Here is a 14,642-nt window from a genome sequence, read left to right on the forward strand (position 1 = left end):
CCTGGCAAAGCTATGGAAGTCACTAAAGGCTGCTAGCCTGTGGCCACGTGGCACAATTAGCAGACGATGGCTCCTTGGCTTTGCCAAGTTTGACAGAAGTGGTGTCCTGTGATGTGTGAGGTCTGCCCTGCTGGGCAGCTTCCCCATTGATCTCGTCTTGGCTCCAAGAACTGGAGGAACTGGGAGGGACGGAATCTCAGCCTTACAGAGCCTGCAAGTGTCAGGCTTGCATTTCCAGCAGCTGACAATTCTTGTTTTTGACAAGTTAAACAGTCTTCTTGGTGTATTGGTGGTTCACTGCAAATCATTAATGCAAGTTTGTTTGGAATAGAAAGTTCACAACATTGATTTGTTGAAATGAGGTAAGAGAAATGCCAGATTGTCAGATGGGTGAGTCTCTTTAGGGCCAGCAAAAATGGTGACCCTGGGCTCAAGAAAGGGAGACTATTGAACTATGCTAGGTGGAACCTTTTTACCCCCCATTCAAAGGCAATCAGTGGCAGCTGAATCTGGACCAGCACACTCCTTCACTGAGACTTCAATTATTCATTCCTCCAACATTTATTGGCCACCTACTATGTGACAGGGACTATTCTAGATGCTGGGAATATAGCAATGAATAATTAACATGGTCATTTTTCTTGTGGCTCTTTCATTCTGGTTGTGGGAAGGCAATAGACACATGATATATACCATAAAGAACATTAAATAGGTTAATGAGTTAGAGAAGGTGGTGGAGGGCTGTCTTTGGGGCTGGTTAGGAAAGGACATTATTCCAAGGAGGTGACATTGAAGCTGAGACCTGAATCATGAGGAAGAAGCAGCCCATGAAGGAAAAGAGCAACTAGTGCCAATGGAAGAGCAGCGCAAACACCCTGAAACTTGCCATGGTTGTGTTTGGGGAAAGAGCTGTGTGCCTAGAGCAATGTGAGCAAAGGATGGAGTGGAAGGAGCTGAGGTCACTAGAAAGTCTGCTCAGGTGGCACATTATAGGCAAGGTAAGAAATTTAGATTTTATTCTAATTGCCTCTTTCAACTAACACCGATAAGGCACTGGGTTTAGAAAAGCAGTGTTCATCATAATCTCATGGAGCCAGACGAATGTCCTTGTTGGTCACATGTCCCAGGTGTACATCAGGTTCACACCAGAGAGTGGTCAAATCAGTGTGCACACCCAGGCCTGTCTGCCTCTCAAATGGGTGCCTTTCTGGCCCCTCTCTGACTTCCTTCCTACCTGATACTGAAGGCAGGGGTTATGCATTACAAGGGACATAGTTGTAGAGCTCCCCTGGAGCCCACTACCTGTGACCACATTAACACTCTGAGACTCAGCATCTTTATCACACAGAAAGGCCTCAGCTGAAAATGAAGCCCTTGTCTGGACATTACATGGGAGGAAAGATTTTATAGCCCAGGGGTAACAGGGATGAGAGAGGATGTATTAGTTAGGGTTCTCCAGAGAAACAGAACCAATAGGGTATCTCTATCTCTATCTCCACCTCCACCGCCTCTGCCACCGCCTCTGCCTCCGCCTCTGCCTCCACCTGGCTATGGAGATTCATTACAGGAACTGGCTCACATGTTTATGGAGGCCAAGAAGTCCCATGATCTGCCATCTGCAAGCTGGAGAACCAGAAAAGTCAGTGATGTAATTCAGTGTGAATTGAAACGCCTGGGGACCAGGAGCCAGTGGTGTAATTTCCATTCTGACACTAATGGTCCCAAACCCAGGAGATCTGACATCTGAAGCAGGAGAAGATGGTTGTCCCAGCTCAAGAAAGGAGAGGGAGCGTTCACCTTTCCTCTATTTTTTTGTTTGTTTGTTTGTTTGTTTGTTTTTCCTATCTGAGCCCCCTCAGTGGATTAGATGACAACTGCCCACAGTAGTGGGCACACAATCTGCCCACATTGGGTAGATCTTTTTCAGTCTACAGATTCAAGCATTAGTCTCTTCCAGAAATATCCTCACAGACACACCCAGATGTGTTGCATCAGCCATGTGGGTATCCCTTAGCCCAGTCAAGTTGACACAGAAATTTACACCACAGTGAATTTCATCATAGTTCCAAAATAACTGAAGTGCATTTTATGAGGAATAGTAAATCTTACCTATTTTCACTGGGGACAGAACAAGACAGTAGGTTCTTTTTAAGTAGAAGTTCTTGACAGATGTCCTTAGACTTCTCAGGGATCCAGAAAGGCAGTTGTTGGGTCCATAAGCTATTTTTCACATTTCAAAAATGTCTAATGTCTAATGGAGCCACTTCAGCAGATTGGCTGAATCTATCTACTAAAGGTGAATATGCACATATCCCAGGGCCCAGCAATTCCTCTACTAGGTATGGGTACTAGATACAGAAATACTTACATATATTCCCCAAAAGATATGAACCAAAATGTTCAAAGCAGTGCACTTGGAAATGGACAACACAGGGAAATTATCCAAATGCCCATCAACAGTAGAACTGATAAATTGTAGTGTACTTATATAGTAGAATATGAGCTAAGCACTGAGAATGAATAATCTTTAACTATGTGTAACATAGATCTTAGTGATGGTGAGTGAAAGTAGCTAGACATAAAGAATGTATACTGTAAGAATAATTTACACAAAGTCCCAAGACTGGGAAATCTATACTGTTGGAAATCAGGATGGGATTATCCTTATGGGAGCATGGTGTGTAGTGACCAACAGGGAAGTTGAGGGTGCTGGTAATCCAAGGTGCTGATGATGGTCTGTTTCTTGATCTGGGTGCTGGTTATGTGGGTATATTTGGTTTGTGAGGACGAATTGAGCAATACGTGTTTTGGTATGTGTGCTTTCTGTAGTATATTACGTAACACTTCAAGTAAAGTTTTAAAAATGTGGAAAATTTAAAAATGGGAATTATACTATGGCTATTGGCGATTTTTACTGTAAACGCAGTTGAATGTAATTATTCATAATACATGATGGGAGAGGAAGGTAATTGTTGCTGGAAAAACCGTTTGTAATGCTTTTAAAATGTGGGCTTAACCCAGGGCAGAGAATTATGAAAAATGTCCTTGGGGAACACACTTGTAAAAAAGTTTCAGGGCCGGTAGGCTAAACTTTTAAAACAAATTGTCTGCCTAGTAGTGTGTTTGTTACCAAAGGTGTCCAGAGACATTTTGTGGCATTTTCGTGAAAGATATAAGAGAATGTTATCATTCCAGGATGACTTAGATTTAGGCCTTGCAAGACACAGGGAGGTGAGTTAATGCTTGCTTCCTGCGGACATTTTTAGATTGACTTGTTATGAGTTTCCTGTTCAGTGAAAATGAGGTGAGAGGCCCTAGTTAACCTGGTCTTTTCCCCTTTGCCCCATCCAGAGAACTGCAGGTGGCCAGCTGTGTTTTCCAAGGCTCAGATGCCACCTCCAGTCAATCAATAAACTAGGAAGACGTCAGAAAAGAGGAAGAATGGTTTGCTTGATTGAAAGTGAGTTTGTCATGGTATCAATGAGACAAAGAGCTTATGCTCTTCTAGTACTAGGCTTTACTCTCCTCTTGGCAACCAGACAACCTTCCACCATCTCCTAGCCACCTTTTGCCACCATCTTCCGGCCACCAGCCAATCCAGTCTCCTACCTGCTGTGTGCATCAGTTGGGGGGAGTCAGGGAGTCCTCATCACTAATCTAATTCATCTCAATTTTTACAGAAACTTTGCCAGAGCAGGGTTTGCTGCAGTTGGTGGTAAGGAAGTGAGAAACTGCTACCACTTATTACTTTGCTCTACTGAATTAGTTCATGAATTAGTTCAGGTAATGACTTCAATCTGGGTGCCTGGAGGAGCTGAGGGTCAGCTGTCTCACCTGGAAGGACTTGGCAACCCAGGTTCTAGACAGCAGGGGGAGGGGCCAGCAGCTAGAAGAAAGCTCTCTTCAGCAGGCGTTGTGTGACAGTGAGAACGGCTCATCAAGAGCCATGGCCTTGGACCCCAAGACTCAGCCAGAGATGCAAGGTGGTGAGATGCCCTACCCAGCAGCCATTCTTATTCTTCCTCTTGAGTGTCCACTTCTCCTCTTGGCCCAGGGGGTAAATCTTGATTAATTTAAGCCAAACTTAGGAGTCCAGTTCTTCTTGCCAATGACTGATTTAAGGAGGAGAATTTATCCCAAATCTAGCCAAGTAGAAGAGAGGGGAAATACACTGGGGGGTGTCTGGTAAATATTTCTTCTTTGTCATGCCTTGATGTGACTCCTGAAATGCTTGCAGCCATGCTGTGACTAAGAAGGCAGCAGGCCTGGAGATAAGCCAATGTGTTTAGGTTGCTGAGGGGAAGATGGTAAGGGCCTGGATCCCTCAGGCCACTAGAGAGCCTTTGAAGTAAGTAATACCAGACTGAATTTCCATTATGGGAGCTAATACATATTTTTAATCATTTATTTAAGCCAGTTGTTTGAGTATTTTGTTACTTGCAGCCCAAACCTCCCTAATTAATCTGAAGCTTCAGCCCAACTTTTTCCCATCTACATATACATATTGTCAATTTCCAGCTAGAAAATTTTACTTGGATATGTCCTGTAAGGCATTATTTTTCAGCCTAAAAACATTTAAAATTTAACTACTTGTCTTTTCCTCAAATATACCTCTCAAATTTTTACTAGAAATAATTAGAAATCTTTGACTTATCCTACTTTCAGTTAGTTAATGCGCCCTACACATACACAAAATTATACAATTTGATTTTAACAAGCATAAAAAAATTTAAATCTTTTATGAATGCTCTTTGTATGGCAGGCCCTGTGCTAGGAACTTTTTTGTAGATTTATATAAACTATTGCAAATTCTTAAAACAATATGGCAGAATAGATAATTTTATCCCCATTATATATCTTAGGAAAATAAAGCTAGAGCTGTTAGGTAACTTGCCCAAAGTCACACAGCTTGTCTTGGCTGAAAGGAGACTGGAACATAATACAGACATTCCCCCTTTGGGTGTTCCTCTTGTCTGGCCACCACTTCCTGCAGACCTGTCTTGCATCTATATTTCCATTTCCTCTCCCACTATCGCTTTTCAGGTTTAGTCCTAAGTGTTCAGTGCCTGGACTATTGCAGTGGAAAAACCTTCTGGACTCTCTTGCCTCAAACCTTAGCTGCACGTTACTGCTGTACTGACTTCCCCAAGATACAGCTCATTCCACTTTCCCACGTTAACATCTTCCGTGATTTATTATCATCTGTAGCAGCAGTAACAGTGGCAGGCAAGTAATATAAATATGTGAAGTCTGTTGAAGACACTAGGCTCTAAACTGCTTATGTGGGGACAAAATGCCTTTGGAACACTGGGCAATTTAAGTAATAAAGCATAAATTGGCTACCAGTTTGTAACCAAGTGCCCTGAAGACAAAATTCATTATTTTTCTCACAGCATTCAAGGGCATCTAAAACTGAATCCCAAACTAATATCTCCCTCTTATGTCTTAGTCACCACCCCTCTGAAGGCTCTCATTTAGATACAAGGCTGAGTCCCTCCATTCTCCATATGGACTTGACCGCTATGCTCTTTCTCATGCCTTTGTCCCGGGAATTTTGTCCATTCATTCCTACCTACTCTTCGATGGTCACAACCCAGCTCCAGTCCCTCTTCCTTGACAAAGTATTCCTGGGATCTCATAGAAGGGACTCTCAGATGTGCAAGAGGCTTGCAAAGCCTGCCGGCCAGGCTCCTAGGTGATCCTTGCTGGGCATTTGCTGGGCCTGAGTTTGAATACTTAGGTCACTACTCCCTAAGACAGCTTCTGCCACTACTGGGCTTCACTGGCTGTTCAAAGACCTGTGTCAGTTGAGCCAAATGTTATCACCCTAGTGTCTGCCTTTTGAGGTCAGGTATGACAAGCCTACTTTTTCCTTTAAAATATTGAAAGAGCAATCGTATGTCTTCCATCTGGTCAGAATCCTCCATGTTCAAAACTCTTGAAAGGGATAGTTTTAGACAGACATATGAAGAGCTTCAGAAACAAATTAATGAATTTATGGCAGGTTTTTATTGTAGTACTGAATACATTAAAGGAGAATTACCAAGTGCTTGCTTTGGGAGGGGATGCCAAACTGGAGCTTGTAGGAACCTCAGTCCTTTCTCTGAAGGAATCATGTTCAGTGTTTGACTACTTACGAAAAGTTGGAAGAACATCTTCAGCCTTTCAGGAGGAGAGAAAATGCTTCGTTCATTGGCTTTGTTTTTATTTATTTGTTTGTTTATTTCTTATTTTATTTGAAACAGTCTCGCTCTGTGGCCCAGGTTGGCGTGCAATGGCGTCAATCTTGGCTCATTGCAACCTCTGCCTCCTGGGTTCAAGCAATTCTCCTGCCTTAGCCTCCTGAGTAGCTGGGATTACAGGCACCTACCATGCCTGGCTAATTTTTGTATTTTTAGTAGAGATGTGGTTTCACCATGTTGGCCAAGCTGGTCTCAACCTCCTGACCTCAAGTGATCCGCCTGCCTTGGCCTCCCAGAGTGCTGGGATTACAGGTGTGAGCCATCATCCTCAGCCTTGGCTTTAGTATTAGCTCTTCCCCTCTACAAACCCACTCCCTTTTACTTCAGGGACAAGGTTGATGCAGCCCTTGATTTAAAAAATGTGTCCACTGTTGCATTTTATAAATAGGAACAAACAGAAATACCCAGTTCATAATAATTTCTCTTTGAAATATTAATATGTTTGAGATTTCAGATAGACTAACTGGAATTTACAAGATCTATAATATAACAAAAAGTGTTCCAGTAAACCCAAAAGAAACTGCATCTAAAGGACTTTGTTGTACTTGTTTATTCTTCAAATAGAATTGGCATAGATTTGGTGTATTGTATTACTGATTTTCTATTTGTAAGGGATTATGAGTTATATAGAATACACATTTTTAAACTGGGAAGAAACCCTTTAGATCTCTCTCATATCTTGCCTGTATTCTACATGAGGATCAGATGCAGTGTTTGACTGTCCAAGTGCATTCTAAAGCCCTCTAAAGAAGCATTTGACTTTGAGTAATGAACAGGTGATCAGACCAAAGGGGACAAAAGTGGAGAGAAACACAAAAGTGGTATGGATTAACTGTTCAGGAGCCATCCCTTGAAAACTCTTCCCTGCACAACAATAGTGTGTGTGTGTGTGTGTGCGCGCACACCTGTGTATGTGTATGAGGTGTTGGTATGGGGTGCAGTTGGGGACTTGAGAGTGGGGTAGAGATTTTTCTGAAACTTCTGTCTGAGGGAACTGGAAAACTGTTTTCCTGATAGCATATTTAATCTAAATTTGTTAGGAAGCAGCCACACTGAATTTTGGTATATTCATCCATCCCTCTACTGAATTTCCACAGCACTAATCATCTGCGGCACTTACTTGTCAGTAACCTCCCTCCTTGTGATGCTGTGAGCTGTGTGTCATTGCAGGCCACCTCACTGGGCTTCCCATGGCTGTCCACCATTTGCCCAGGTAGAAGCCAAACCCTTCAGAGGGAGGGGCTATGGTCCTGGCCCAAGTGTCCCTCATAAGTCTTCACAGAGTGACAGCAGAGCATAGGTGTCCATAAGCATTTGTTGTCAGACCCACAGAGAACAGAAAGAACCCTAAATACAATGGAAGAATTGCCAGGTGGGCTCCTCAAGTTAAATCAGGCTATTACCAATGTCATCACATCTCAGGGTTCAGGGGCTTTAAATACCATCTATTTGAAAAGTCTCCCTCTCATTTAACCAAAAAATGTTTCCCTATGGCTTCTACCAGTTAGTCTGCAAAGAACAAAGATTTTTATTTCTTATACAGCCATTATATTTCGTCTCATACATGTAACATGGGTAATGAGTACGTGTGAATATGTGTGAGCACATGGGCATGTGTGTGTGCCTGGTGGGCACATTCTCTTACCTGTAGTAAACCGTTGTAATAATGGACCATGCCAATCAGAAGGTCTACAAGTAATAAAAATTTTTACAATATAAATGTACTGTACAATTCATACATTTGAAAGAAGACTATGAAAAAGTAAATGTGATTTTGCATTTAGTTAAGGTGAGGTTTAGTTGTGATTTTTATTTGCATTTTCTCTTTCTCACATCTACTGGTATAAATTAAAATTATAGGCTTTTAAGTAAAACTTTTTTAAATCTCAAAAGTAATCTCACTGTTATCCTGAATTGATGATGGTATGTGGAACCCTGGCAAAGATTATTATAGCAGATGGAATTCTGGCAGAAGAAGGTTCTATTCTTTGGAGACCCCATCCCAGGAGGGGCCTCAGGCCAGGCAGTAATTTCTATTTCCTGTCTCTTGTCTCCACCTTCTGGGGACTCCCACACAATCCAGTGCCCCATCTGGACACCAAGAACCATAAGGATAGTTTATTGCCAGGTCCCTGCTGAGCTAGAAACATTCTTCAGACAGTGCTCAATCCTCCAAAAGACATCCAGAGTGCGCATTTCAGCCTTGATTTCTGCATCAGATGTGAGCTGGGGCAAGAAAGGCTGTGAATTAAAAAGGAGCTATAACTTGCTCGTCAGTGATAAGGAAGAGGAGGGCCTACTTCCCCGTTCATTGACCATTAATTAAAAAGAGTAAGTTTATTTTTTTCTAAATACTTTCTTATGTACTCTTAATTTTACAAAAATGAGCATACAGTCATATTCATTTATTCACTCTTCTGCCAAGCATCTATTGAAATATTTACAGTGAGCTAGGTGCTGTGCTAGGGTAAACAATGGGTAAAAAGTGCTTGCCCATGAGGAGCTTATCATCTCTTGGAGCAGTGTATTTTATTGAGTAACTACTATGTGCCTGGCATTGCACCAAGTGGTTTACTGACACGATCTCATTTAATCCTCATCATAATTTCATAGCATAGTAGTAATCATCCCCATTTAATAGATGAAGATTTTGAGGCCTAGAGAATATAAGCAACTTTACTAAAAGCTATTAAGTAGCAGGGACAGGGTTGGAACCTGTGGCAAATAGTTTTTTCCAGTCACCCATGTTTAATGACCCTTCCCTGTTTTATTGACTTTGGGTGTGGGTCTATGGCCAACTTTGACCAGTGAGAGGAGAGTGGAGGGGTTGCCTTTTCTGAACAGAAGCTTGAAGATCAGTACATAGTTTGCCTTGTTCTCCGCCATGATGACAATTCCAGGTAGAGGCTGCCCAGGTAACCTGAGTCCCAGAGTGAAGAAGACATAGAGTACAGCAACAGCCCACCCATAGCCAGCATGCAGAGGGCGTGAAAAATCAACTGTTGCTGTTGTAAGTCAGTGAAACTCTGGGATTATATTTTCTGCAGCCTGGCTGTCCGACCGGTGCAGAACCTTTAAGTCATTATGCCAGAGTGCCTTATTTTACATTATTTCTATAATTAGAAGTGAAAAAAAGAAAAAAACCAGTTGAAATTGGAAAAAACATTAATCTGGGCCAGATTTTTTGTTCTAAAAATGTTTATATGAATGATGATTTTTTTCTTCTGCCTTATCTGCCACCCTTCGTCCCCTGTTAAAATCTTCTGTATCCATGAGGATGACTATCTACAGGACTCATCCTGCCCCTTGCTGTCTTAATGCCTTAGTGGATACCTCTTCCTGCAGTACTTATAGCTGAATTCAATTCCACAAGCACTTATTGAGCATCTTTTGAAATGTCTATTATCCTGCTTCTTCGAAGTCCCAAGCTCCTACCCGCTCCGTGCAGACATCCCGATGACCCCATACCTATATGATCTCTCTCACTCTCCCCTAGTCTCTAATACCATTATTTGCCACACACTATATGTTCCCTTAAACTGTTTATTATCATTTTTGATTGGAATAAAATTCAAATAAGACAAAATTCACCATTTTAAAGTGGACAATTCAGTGATTTTTAGATATTTACAATGTTGTGCAACCATTACCACTATTTAATGCCCCAAACTGTTCACTACCCACAAATAAACTTCATATCTATGAAGTAAGCACTCCCTATTCCTTCCTCTCTGCAACCCTTGGCATCCACTAATCTTTTTTTTTCCTCTGGATTTCTCTCTTCTGGACATTTCACATAAATAGAATTGTGCAGTATGTTGACTTTTACATCTAGTTTCTTTTACTTACGATATTTTCAAAGTTTGTCCAGTTGTGGCATATATCAGTATGTCACTTCTTTTTATGGTTGAGTAACATTCTGTTATTTAGATATACCACAATTTGTTTATCCATTTGTCAACTGATGAACAATTTGGATTGTTTCCATATTTAGCTTTTGTGAATAGTGCTGTTGTGGGTGTGCAAGTTTTTGTGTGGATATATGTTCTCATTTCTCCTGAGGATATACCTAGGAGTAGAATCGTTGGGTCATATGGTAACTTCATCTATGGTAACTTTATCTTTTTAAGTTTCCTTTTTTGTTTGTTTGTTTTCTCTAAGACACTGTGAGCTCCTAGCAGAAAGTTTTCCAACTCTGTCTGTGCTGCCACAGTACACACATTCATTCCTTTGACAAATGTGAGTCGAGGGCCTATTTTTTGCCTGGTACTCCTCTGGGCATTTCTGCCAAATTGATTTTCATAGAATCCTAGCCTGTGATCTGAGAGGTCATTTGGTCCCTTCTCCCATCCAGTAGAAGAATCCTATATCCAAATCCTCTGTTCTTTGTATCAACTTTCATCCTCAAACCATAGAGCTTAGCTCCTTAAATGTAATTTCAGTTGCATTTCATGACTACAGAAACAACATATACTTATTGTGGAAAACTTCAAAGTACAAGAATATGTTAAAGAAACAAAAATTATCTATAATTCTATAACCTACCCCTAACATATTGCTAAATTTCCTTTCAGACTTTTTGTCAGTCCAATAATGTGTTTCACATAATTGGGATCATCCTGTATTAATCAGATACCTCTTGTGCATGGCTTCAAACCCTCTCATCATCACCCCATATTATGAAGGCTTCTACCAGTTTCCCACAGGCGTCAGCCAACAGCACCTCACCTTGGGGAAGACCATTGTACCTCTTGCTTCTCTGACCTAATGGTGTCAATGTGATGTGTCTAAGGGATCTGCTCAACATGTGCAATCTAAACCTTTGACCAAAGAGAAGTGACCTTTTGTTCTTTGGGCATCTCAGAAAGAGATGGAACAATCAGTTTCTCCCAATAGTGGTCAGTGGTGTGATTCATCTTTCGATTTTCTCTCTCCTTCTCTGTTCAGTCCTCCTATTCCTCCACTCTCTTACTTCCTGGAATCATCATCCCGAATGAACGACCCACGCCTCAAACTTTGTTGCAGATGTTACTTTGCGGGGAAACACAGACTAAAGTATTGTATATGCAATTTCAGATACAGATTTAAACATTATGCCATGAGTTTAGAATATACGCACAAACACATATGTATGTATGTATACATATGTATTTATAAATTTAAATAGTATGTGAATTGCTGTATAAGTGTATATAAATTTATATTCCTGTATATGTAAATTCAGATATATATTTAAATACTTTTTATATATAATACATGGGCATTCATCCCTCTTCCCTTCTATGATTTCCTGTATCAGAGATGCTGGAAGCCTAGGACAGAATCCTTTGCCAGCAGGTTTCTAATTTAGACTCTGCTACTCATAAATGAATGGATGGCAGAAAGAAGCAGAAGGTAGTATTGTTTCTCTAGCACTGATTGGCGAGTGTTGGGCTTTACATATGGTGAATGTGAATTTTTTTGCAGTGGCTTCTTAGATTCACATGCAGTTGTAAGGAATAATATAGAGAAATATTGTATACATTTTACATAGTTCCTCACAACAGTAATATTTTGCAAAATAGTCATATGGTATCACAACTGAGGTGCTGACATTGATACAATTCACTTATCCTATTCAGAATTCCTTGGTTTTACTTGTACTCGTGTGTGTGTGTGTGTTTAGTTATATACAATTTATTCACATTTTTACTGGAATATAATTCACAAAATATAAAATTCACCAATTCAGAGTTCAATGGCTTTTAGTATATTCACAGAATTATCCAGCTTTTACTACTATCTAACTCTAGAACGTCTTCATTACTTCAAAGGGGAAACCCTACCCATAGCAGTCACTCTCTATTCCTCCCTCTAGCCCTAGGCAACCAGTAATCTACTTTCTTTCTCTAAGGATTTGCGTATTGTGAACATTTCATATAAACTGAATGATATAATATGTGGTCTTTTGCAATTGGTTTCTTTCCCTTAGTATAATGTTTTCAAGGTTCATCCATGTTGTAGCAAGTATCAGTACCTCATTCTTCTTTATTGTAGATAATATTTTATGGTATGGACACTTTATCCATTCGTTGGATGATGACATTTGGGTTATTTTCTCTTTGGTAGTGTTATAGATATGCTGCTATAAAAACTGTGGAAACTTGATGTGCAAGTTTTTGTGTGGATATATGTTTTCATTCACTTCTGTGTATACCCATGAGTGCAATTGTTGGTCTGTGTTAACATTAAATAACCTTTAAACTGTTTTCCAGAGTGGTAGCACCATTTTACATTCTTACTAGCAATGTTTAAGGGTTCCAGTTTTTCTACAACCTGGCCAAAATTTGTAATCGTCTGTCTTTTTGATAGTTCTGTACAATTTTATCAAATGTATAGGTTAATGTGTCCACCACCATAGTCAATATACTGAACAGCTTCATCAACACAAGGATCCCTCATGTTGCCCTTTTAAAACTGCACCCACCTCCCTTCCACATCCTCCCAACCCCCTACCAACTCCAGGAACCACTAATTTTCCTCCATTTCTAAAATTTTGTCATTTCAAAAATGGAATCACAGGTAGTAATCAAAGGCTACTTAGTATATAAATAGACTAATACATTAAGTAACCTTTGGGGATTGACTTTTTTCAAACGATTGATACACACAACATGGATGATGTCCTGTGGATACACCACAATTTGTTAAATTGTTTAAGCATTTATTCATTGAAGGACATCTGGACTGTCTCTAGTTTTTGGCTATTACAAATAAAGCTTCTATAAACACTTATGTGCAGGTTTTTGTGTGAACATAAGTCTAAATTTCTCCAGCATAAATGCCTGAGAATGCAGTTATTCAGTGGTTGGATGGCTATTGAAGGTTTAATTTATAAAAATTGTGAAACTATTTTTCATTTTCCACTCCGGCCAGTTGGGTATGAGAACTCCAGTTTCTCTGCATCCTCATCAGCATTCTTTTGTTGTCACTCTGTTGTTTATTTTTTAATCTTTGCTTATTGTATCTTTATGCAAACTTTCAAAAATTTACCTTTTTAAAAAAGTCCTCTTTTTTTTATTTATAGCAGTGATCTTCGTGTTATGGTTAGGAAAGTCTTTTTCACTATCATAAAAACTATTTCTTATATTTTCTTCTGGTATTTTTATAGAGAGGCAACGCAGGATGGAGTAGGTCAGAATGGTTGGAGTCTGTCTGCAGTGAGATCTGCTTTGTTTAAGTCTTGGCTCCATCACTTGCTACTGCGCTCACTTTTAGTTGACATGTATCTCTATACTTTCCCTGTATATCTCCTCTCCTGATATCTCCTCTCCTTCAACTGTTTCTTAGGTAATGCTTTTTCATCCTGGTCAATCTCTGCTGGAAATTCTCCAGTATGACAATGTCCATCTCAACTTGACATACCCAGATCTGAGCACTCCACTCCAGATAAATTTTGACAGTGCAGAGAAAGTGGGTCTTACCGTGCGCAGTTCTGCACACTATTAATGTTAGCAAAGATTGCAGTGACTTTTGAAGGTGACCATGTTAACTCCCTGGCCATTAGGAAACTTCTGAAAGCAAAACATCATCATTTTCACATGAACTGCTATTAAAGTAAGTCTCTTCCATCTCACATTTCTGCAGACAATTTGATGATTTTTATCTGTTCCTTCAGTAGTTCTTTTGATTAATGTGTAGTGGCCCTATTTGTTCCTAATAATGCTTTTCACCGTAAAGTCTATTTTGTCTTATAAAAATGTTGCCATATTAGAATTTTTTTTTGCTAAGGTATTTCCCGAATATCTTTTGCCTTTATTTTCTATTTTCAGTATTATTTTGTTTTAGAGGTGTCTTATATATAGTATATAGCTTGATTTTTAAAAAAATCTTATTTGATACTCTGAATGTGAATAGGTGGGTTTATTTATATTTGTTGAAAACCTAATATAATTGGACTCACTTATGCCATCTATTTTGTACTTTTATTCAGCTTTCCTGTTTTCTGTTTTTTTTTTTTTTTTTTAAAGTTCCTATTCTGTTTTCTTCTGGTTGAGGTTATAGATTGTTTCCAGTTGTTAAGCACTTATCTTTAACAATTTTAACATTCCTTCATAACTTTTTTAAAGCCTATATTTATTTAATATCTTTTTCCTATTCCATACTGTATTTCTTCTGTTCTTTTTCTTAACCTTAAGACAGATCTTTATATTTTTCTAATTAAAATTAATCTCATTAGTTTCAATTCATCCTGATGGCCTGTTGAGTGATCAAGAGGTCCTGATCCAGTCCTGAGGGATTCTCCTCCTGTTTTGTGCCATCCTAACTTTTATTTTGCCTGAGTCTATCCAAGTAATTAATTAAAAAAATATGTATTAGCGCTAGGTTCAGGATCCTTTGTTTTCTATTTAGGAACTCCAT

Source organism: Papio anubis, chromosome 10 (assembly GCF_008728515.1).
Source record: "Papio anubis isolate 15944 chromosome 10, Panubis1.0, whole genome shotgun sequence".
NCBI classification, from domain to species: Eukaryota; Metazoa; Chordata; class Mammalia; order Primates; family Cercopithecidae; genus Papio; species Papio anubis.